The 8,461-nt window shown below is 41.0% G+C and overlaps 1 pseudogene; it reads left to right on the top strand.

Moving 5' to 3' along the window:
• Nucleotides 1-4,306: 4,306 nt before the first annotated feature.
• On the top strand, nt 4,307-4,867 carry LOC127675693 (adenylate kinase isoenzyme 1-like; annotated as a pseudogene).
• Nucleotides 4,868-8,461: the final 3,594 nt, after the last annotated feature.

Raw genomic sequence — 8,461 nt, 5'->3', positions numbered from 1 at the left:
TGAGGCATCTATCGGCCCTTCATAGGACCAAAGACCTCTCCTCCCGTTGAAGCCCGAAAAGGCAATCCTCTGCTACATATGCAGCTGGAGCCATGTGTACAGCTTGGTTGGTGGTTTAGTTCCTGGAACTCTGGGTGTCTGGTTGGTTGATATTATTGTTCTTTCTATGAGGTTGCAAACCCCTTCAGCTCCTATAATCCTTTCTATAACTCCTGCATTTGGGACCTTGCACTCAGTCCAATGGTTGGCTGCTAGCATCTGCCTCTGTATTTGCAAGGCTCTGGCAGGGCCTCTCAGGAGACAGCCATATCAGGCTCCTTTCAGCATGAATTTCTTGGCATCCACAATGATGTCCGGGTTTGGTGACTGTATATGGGATGGATCCCCAGGTGGTACAGTCTCTGGATGGCCTTTCCTTAAGTCTCCACTCCACACTTTGTCTCCATATTTGCTCCTGTGAGTATTTTGTTCCCCTTCTCAGAAGAACCTAATCACCTACACTTTGGTCTTCTTCTTGAGCTTCATGTGTTTTGTGAATTGTATCTTGGATATTCCAAGCTATTAGGCTAGTATCCACGTATCAGTGAGTGCATACCATGTGTGTTCTTCTGTGATTGGGTTACCTCACTCAGGATGATATTTTCTAGTTCCATCCATTTGTCTAAGAATTTCATGAAGTCATTGTTATTAATAGCGAGTAGTATTCCATTGTGTATATATACCACAATTTCTGTATCCATTCTTCTGTTGAGGAACATCTGGGTTCTTTCCAGCTTCTGGCTATTATAAATAAGGCTGCTATGAACATAGTAGAGCACATGTCCTTATTACATGTTGAAGAATCTATTATTGTGTGGGGTACAATGTGTACTTTGAGCTTTAGCAAAGTTTCTTCTATGAATGTGCTGCCCTTACATTTGGAGCATAGATGTTCAGAATTGAGAGTTCATCATGGTAGATTTTTCCTTTTACCAGGATGAAGTGTTCTTCCTTGTCTTTTTTGACAACTTTTGGTTGAAAGTCGATTTTATTTGACATTAGAATTGCTGCTCCAGCTTGTTTCTTAGGACCAATTTGCTTGGAAAATTGTTTTCCAACCTTTTACTCTGAGATAGTGTCTATCTTTGTCACTGAAGTGTGTTTCCTGTATGCAGAAAAATGTTGGGTCCTGTTTACATATCCAGTCTGTTAGTCTATGTCTTTTTATTGGGGAACTGAGTCCATTGATGTTAAGAGATATTAAGGAATAGTGATTGTTCCTTCCTGTTATTTTTGATGTTATTTTTATGTTTGTGTGGCTATCTTCTTTTGTGGTTGTTTAAAGATTACTTTCTACACCAGTCAGAATGGCTAAGGTCAAAAACTCAGGAGACAGCAGGTGTTGGTGAGGATGTAGAGAAAGAGGAACACTCCTCCACTGTTGTTGGGGCTGTAAGATGGTACAACCACTTTGGAAATAAGTCTGGCAGTTCCTCAGAAAACTGGACATGACACTTCCGGAGGACCCTGCTATACCTCTCCTGGGCATATACCCAAAGGATTCCCTGGCATGCAATAAAGACACATGCTCCATTATGTTTATAGCAGCCTTATTTATAATAGCCAGAAGCTGGAAAGAACCCAGATGTCCCTCAAAGGAGGAATGGATACAGAAAATGTGGTATATTTACACAATGGAATACTACTCAGCAATTAGAAACAATGAATCCACAAAATTTTTAGGCAAATGGTTTGATCTGGAAAATATCATCCTAAGTGAGGTAACCCAGTCACAAAAGAATACACATGGAATGCAATCTCTGATAAGTGGATATTAATTAGCCCAGAAGCTCTGAATACCCAAGGCACAAATCGCATAACAAACGACTCCCATGAAGAAGTATGGAGAGGGTCCTGATCCTGGAAAGAATTGATCTAGCATTGGAGGGGAATATAAGGACAGAGAAAAAGGAGGGAGGTGATTGGAGAATGGATGGAGAGAAGAAGGTTTATGGGACATATGGGGAGGGGGGATCCATCCGGGAAAGGGGAAATCATTTGGAATGTAAACAAAGAATATAGAAAATAAAAATATTTAAAAAAAAAAGAAAAAGAAAAAAAGATTACTTTCTTGGTTTTTCTAGGGAGTAGTTTCCCTGGTGTTGGCATTTTTAGTCTATTATTCTTTGTAGGGCTGGATTTGTGAAAAGATATTGTGTAAATTTAGTTTTGTCATGGACTATCTTTTCTCCATCTATGGTAATTGAGAGTTTTGCTGGGTATTGTAGCCTGGGCTGGAATTTGTGTTCTCTTAGGGTCTGTATGAGGTCTGCCCAGGATCTGTCTAGAGACAGCTGAACTCTGAGGAGTCCTGACACAACCAGGATCACAGGAAGGGCATACTATAGTTACATATAGGTAGGGCAGGTAGCCTTAGAGATAATCAGATGGCTGGAGGCAAACATAGCAGTAAGGGGAAAAGGTCAAGTAACATATAAAGGCAGACCTATCAGAATTACAGCAGGCTTCTCACCAGAAACTGTGGAAACTAGAAGATCCCGGGCAGATCTCATATAGACCCTAAGAGAACACAAATTCCAGCCCAGGCTACTATACCCAGCAAGCTTCTCAGTTACCATAGATGGAGAAACCAAGATAATCCCAAAACAAAAGCAAATTTAGACAATATCTTTCCACTAATCCAGACATACAGAGGATAATAGAAGGAAAAATCTAACAAAAAGAGGAAAACTACAACCAATAAAAGGCAAGAAAGTAATCTTTTCACAACAAACTCGAAAGAAGAGAAACATGCAAACATAATTCCACCTCTAACAACAAAAACAACAGGAACCAACAATCATTGTTCCTAATATCTCTTAACACCAATGGACTCAATTTCTCAATAAAAAGACATAGGCTAACAGGCTAGATATATAAACAAGATCCAGCATTTTGCTGCATACAGTAAGCACACCTCAGAGTCAAAAACAGACATTCCCTTAAAGTAAAAGGATGGGAAATTTTTTTTCTAAGCAAATGGTCCCATGAAACAAGCTGGAATAGCCATTCTAATATCCAACAAAAAAGACTTTCAATCAAATTTATCAAAAAAAGGTAGGGAAAGACACTACATACTCATCAAAGGAAAAATCCATCAGGATGAACTCTCAATTCTAAACATTTATGCCCAAAATGCAAGAGCACCCACATTTGTAAAGGAAACATCACTAAAGCTCAAAACACACATTAAACCTCACATAATAGAATAGTAACTGGCTTTTCAATGAAGACGTTGAAAAACAGAAGGATCTGGACTATTGACCTAAAATGTCTTAAAGACCATAGATATTAACCCAAACTACTATACTCAATGAAACTATCAGTTGTAATTGAAGGAGAAATGAAAATTTTGATGAGTAAAAGTATATTTAAGGAACTTGTGTCCACAAAGCCAGCTTTATAGAGGATACTAGAAGTGATGCTTAGGCACAAAAAAGAAAATCAACAATGCCAAAGAGGGTACAAGGAAAATATAATCTCGGACCAGTCAACCAAAAGATCTCAAAACACCAACCATAACAAAATAACATGAATTAATATATATTGTTCAGTATTAATAGCCTCAATTCCCCCAATAAAAAGGCATACACTAACTGAGTCAGAAATCAAGATTTTCCTTTTCTTGCCTCCAAAATCATACCTGACCATCAGCAACAGACATCATCTGTCATTACTGTTCAGTTGCTATGAAGAGACACCATGACCAAGGTATCTACTTGGGGCTTTCTTACAGTTTCAGAGAATTTGTCCATATTCATCATGGCAGGAAATAGACAGGTATGGAACTAGAACAGTAGCTGAGATATGCAGGCAGCAAATTGTGGTGGTACAGGGGTTAGGTGTATTAGGTGTGGTATGGGCTTTTGAAACCTCAAATCCCACACCAAGTGACACACCTTCTCCAAAAAAGGGCCACACATACTAAACCTTCCAAGACAGTTCCACTAACTGTGGCAAAGCATTCAATTATATGAGCCTATGGGAGCCATTATTATTCAAACCACCACACTATCATTTGGCTAAAAGATGTATGATGACTGCCCTGCAAGTATCCAGGCAGAGAAAGTAAACAATGAAGAGATGAGAATGAAAACTCTGTTAAGATTGAATTAGTCAGCCAGAATCAGAGTTAGGGAGTCAGACACTAGCAGTTCATTGTCAGCATATTTAAAACACAGTACAATTGGAGGACAGGCAGGACACGCACTGGCCCCAGTACCCATGACATCCTCCCCAAAAGACCTAGCTCCCAGACCTCAGCAGGATGGAAGAGAAGCTGAAGAAAGCCAAGATCATCTTTGTAGTGGGCCAGGCCTGACTCAGGAAAGGACACTCAGTGTGAGAAGATTGTGCAGAAATAATGGTTACACCTTCCTCTCTGGGGATCTGCTGCAGGTAGAAGTCAGCTCTGGATTGGAGAGGGTCAAGATGCTGGAAAGGGGGAAGCCGGTGCTGTTGGAGACTGTGGTAGATGTGCTCTGGGATGCTATGATAGGCAAAATGGATTCTTCCAATGGCTTCCTGATTGACAGCTACCTGAGGGAGGTGAAACAGGAAAAATAGTTTGAATAAAAGATTAGATAGCCCACACTGTTATTGTATATGGATACAGGCCCTGAGACCATGACCCAGTGATTCCTAAAGTGAGGGGAGAGTGGATGACAATGAAGAGACCATCAGGAAGAGTCTAGAGACTTATTACAATGCTACAGAACCTGTCATTTCCTTCTATGACAGGTGTGGCATTGTGGGCAAGGTCAATGCCAAAGGTAAGATGGACACTGTCTTCTCCCAGGTTTGCACCTACCTTGATTCCTTGAAGTAACTGGAGCCATTGGCCAGCTTCCAGCCCACCTTGCCCCTTAACCCCAGACAGCCTGGCTCAAGCCCAGTACCTCCACCCTGCCAGGCTGTGCACAGCCACAGCCACATTTTTTCTGCCCCATGGACATCTGAGAACTAAAGAATTTTGCCAGGGATGTTTAAAATTGCTCCCTTTTCTTTTCTTCCAATTGAGGTGATTCATGCTGCCACGGCTGGAGGATCCAGCACTGCCAGCCCATTCTTGCCCATGCCCCAGCCCAGCTGTTTTGTCTCACTCTGGCTCTGCTGGGATCCTAGTCCCTTCTTTAGCCAAGCCATGTCACACCTAGGTAGGGGCCTCTGGGGTGATAAACTGCTCCTGGGGTCTGGTGTTTACTCTCTGTTCCTCATAGCCTTGTTGTACCGCTTTCAACCTAAGCTATTATCTCTCTGGAGTGAGTTTTCTTCTCTTTTTCAGTCTTTACAGTTTTTGACAGCATCTCAGGTGACTTAAGCTGGGCTCAAACCTGCTATGTAACTAAGGACAACCTTGATCCTCCTGCCTCCACTTGTCTTCATGAGTGCTGATATTACAGGTACATACCTCCACCACTCCTGGTTTTGGGGGTATCAAGCCCATGGACCTGCTTATATTAGGCTAGCACTCTACAAATTGAGGTGCAGCCCGAGGCTGAGCAGGTAGGTTTTCTATGCCTGACTGGGACCTGGGCTGCAATGGGCAAAGGGCCGCAGGCATCCAGCTGGGACCACATAGCCATTTAGTAGCAAGGAGTTGTGCAATGGGCTATATGGGAAGATGAGGCCAGGGGTGGCCTTCCTGAGGAAGAGACTTGAAGACTCCCTTGGTATGGCCCTGCCAGATCTTGCTACTCTTTGGCTGGTTTTAAAACTTGTTCTGTCATGCTATGTCAGAATACTTGTCCTCAGCATTAGGACAAGAACATACAGATTAAGGAGTGTGAGTTGCCATAGACAAGGATATGGGATCAAGAAACAGGCCTGGGACCCGGAGAGGACACCAAGGGATCCCCAGAAGAGCTGACTTCTCTTTTCTGCTCTTTATTCTTTGATCTCATTCCACAGGAAGGCATTATTGTTACTACCTGTCCTTGGGTCTTATACCCATCCCTAGTGACTTCCCCTATAAGCCCAGATAGCCTGTAGCCAGCAGCCATGGCTGCCCCAGAGACACCTGCTCACTCCTTTCTGTTTACTGCCAGTAGGGCCACCTTTCCTTCTGTCTTGCTTATTTAAGCTGTCCTTTAAAATAAATAAGTATATTTCAGTTATTTTAAAAAACAGTAATATTTGGAAAAAAGTTTCCAGGCAACAGTCATTCCCATTCCATGTTTCTAGGCAACATTCCTATTCCACATACACAATAATGCTTAAGGTATGACTACATAGAAGCTCCTTTGCAAAGTTCATGTTACGATGAGGGTGGATTCTATAGTTTAAAAGCATAGAATCTAGTGTGGTCTCTGACCAAGATAGCATAGAGGCCATCAGGTCATGTAGTATCTCACACAAGGGTAGTTTCCATTAACTCTGGGAGCTAAAAGTAATGGTGTAGAGAGGGAAGAGTCTGGGGTAAGCATTCTAGGGAATTTGGGTGAGGTCTGCCTTCCAAACGTTTCCTTTGAGGCACAAAGGTCCTTGCCCACATAGAGGACTAAAGAACCAGGAATGTTAAACACCCAGAAGCCTCTCCTCAAAGATAGAATTACCTGTTTTCTACCCAGAAGTCTGGGAGTGGGTATTCTTAATGACCTGGTGATTGTTTTGCTTTCTGTGCTCCAAGTTAATTAATAGAGCCCATCTTTAGGGGAGATGTCATAGTGGATTTTTTAAGACTCCAAGTTGAATGAATAGGAAGGTAGGGATTGAAGGAATTGAAGGGAGAAATATGGTCAAAACTCATGGCATGAAATTCTTAAAGAATCAATAAAAATAATGTTAAAAACCCAGGCACTCCACTGTTGAAGCCTAAAATTAAACTCATCCATAATTCTTTGTGTAACAATCCATATCCAATCTACCACCAACGTCAGCTTTCTACCCCTAAAATGTGTCTCAAACCATTTTACCTCTGTCCACATCTTTATTACCCTTATAATCGAATTCACCACATCAGCTTCAGCCTCTGGCCCTTTTTTCAATCTATTTACCACACTGTAGTTTGATGGCCTTTTAACAATGTGAATCAGATAAATAATTCTCTTGTTTAAAACTCTTCAATTCTCTCACCTCTTTTGTTGCTCTTTGACTATATCAAAATCCTTTCTGTTCTTTTTGTTTTAAAAAAAGTTTTTATTCTGCTTATTTATTTGTCTGCATTCTTGTGCTATGGTACTCTTTTGGATGTCAGAGAACTACGGACAGAAATTGGTTTTCTCCTCCCACCATATGTGTCTTCACAATTGAACGTAGTTCATCAGGCATCAAGTGTCTTTATCTGCTTCACCATCTTGTTAGCCCCAAATGTAAATTCTCTTGTTATGCCCTTCAAGGGTTTATATGACCTATCTTTTGTCAGGTTTGTCTCCTACCCCTCTCCTTTTCCAGTCTTTTGTTCTACTACTTGAGACTTCACAAGACTGACTAGTTGTTTAAACTTGTGTGCATTTTTATTTTCTATGCATGGAATGCTTTCCTCATACCTTTTACAGGGATGACTTGATTTGGGACTTTAATTTTAAATGTCATACTGCAGCATTTAAAAAATCCTTCTCTTTCATGCCACTTCTCCCTGTTATAGCTCTGTTGTGATTCACCTTATTTACTTCTCTATTGAGTAGCAATGAGTACTCAGACTGTATCTATCATGTTCACTAAAACACTATCAGTGCTTAGCACAATATACCTGGCAGCATAAACTTGAATTTAAGAATTTGTGAGAATAAATAGTAACATATGTAACAATTTTTGGTGAGCCTATAATGACATAAATCTTTTACTTATATTTCTAGAGGCTGGGGTGCCAAAGATTAAAATGCAGACGATTCAGTCTGCTTTGTGGCTTGTTTGTGTTCTCTCCTCTTAAGACACTGGAGGGAATATTTTAGGTTTTATTATAAAGGCACATGTCTTTTCACAATGACCCTAATCTTTTTTTTTAATTTTTTTTATTCGATATAATTTATTTACATTTCAAATGATTTCCCCTTTTCTAGCCCCCCCCCCACTCCCCGAAAGTCCCGTAAGCCCCCTTCTCTTCCCCTGTCCTCCCTCCCACCACTTCCCACTTCCCCGTTCTGGTTTTGCCGAATACTGTTTCACTGAGTCTTTCCAGAACCAGGGGCCACTCCTCCTTTCTTCTTGTATCTCATTTGATGTGTGGATTATGTTTTGGGTATTCCAGTTTTCTAGGTTAATAACCACTTATTAGTGAGTGCATACCATGATTCACCTTTTGAGTCTGGGTTACCTCACTTAGTATGATGTTCTCTAGCTCCATCCATTTGCCTAAGAATTTCATGAATTCATTGTTTCTAATGGCTGAATAGTACTCCATTGTGTAGATATACCACATTTTTTGCATCCACTCTTCTGTTGAGGGATACCTGGGTTATGATCAAATTAATTTCTAAAGACT

The sequence above is a fragment of the Apodemus sylvaticus genome, chromosome X, assembly GCF_947179515.1.
Source record: "Apodemus sylvaticus chromosome X, mApoSyl1.1, whole genome shotgun sequence".
NCBI classification, from domain to species: Eukaryota; Metazoa; Chordata; class Mammalia; order Rodentia; family Muridae; genus Apodemus; species Apodemus sylvaticus.
The sequence above is the reverse complement of the archived record's forward strand: the minus strand, read 5'-3'. Positions and strand labels throughout refer to the sequence as shown.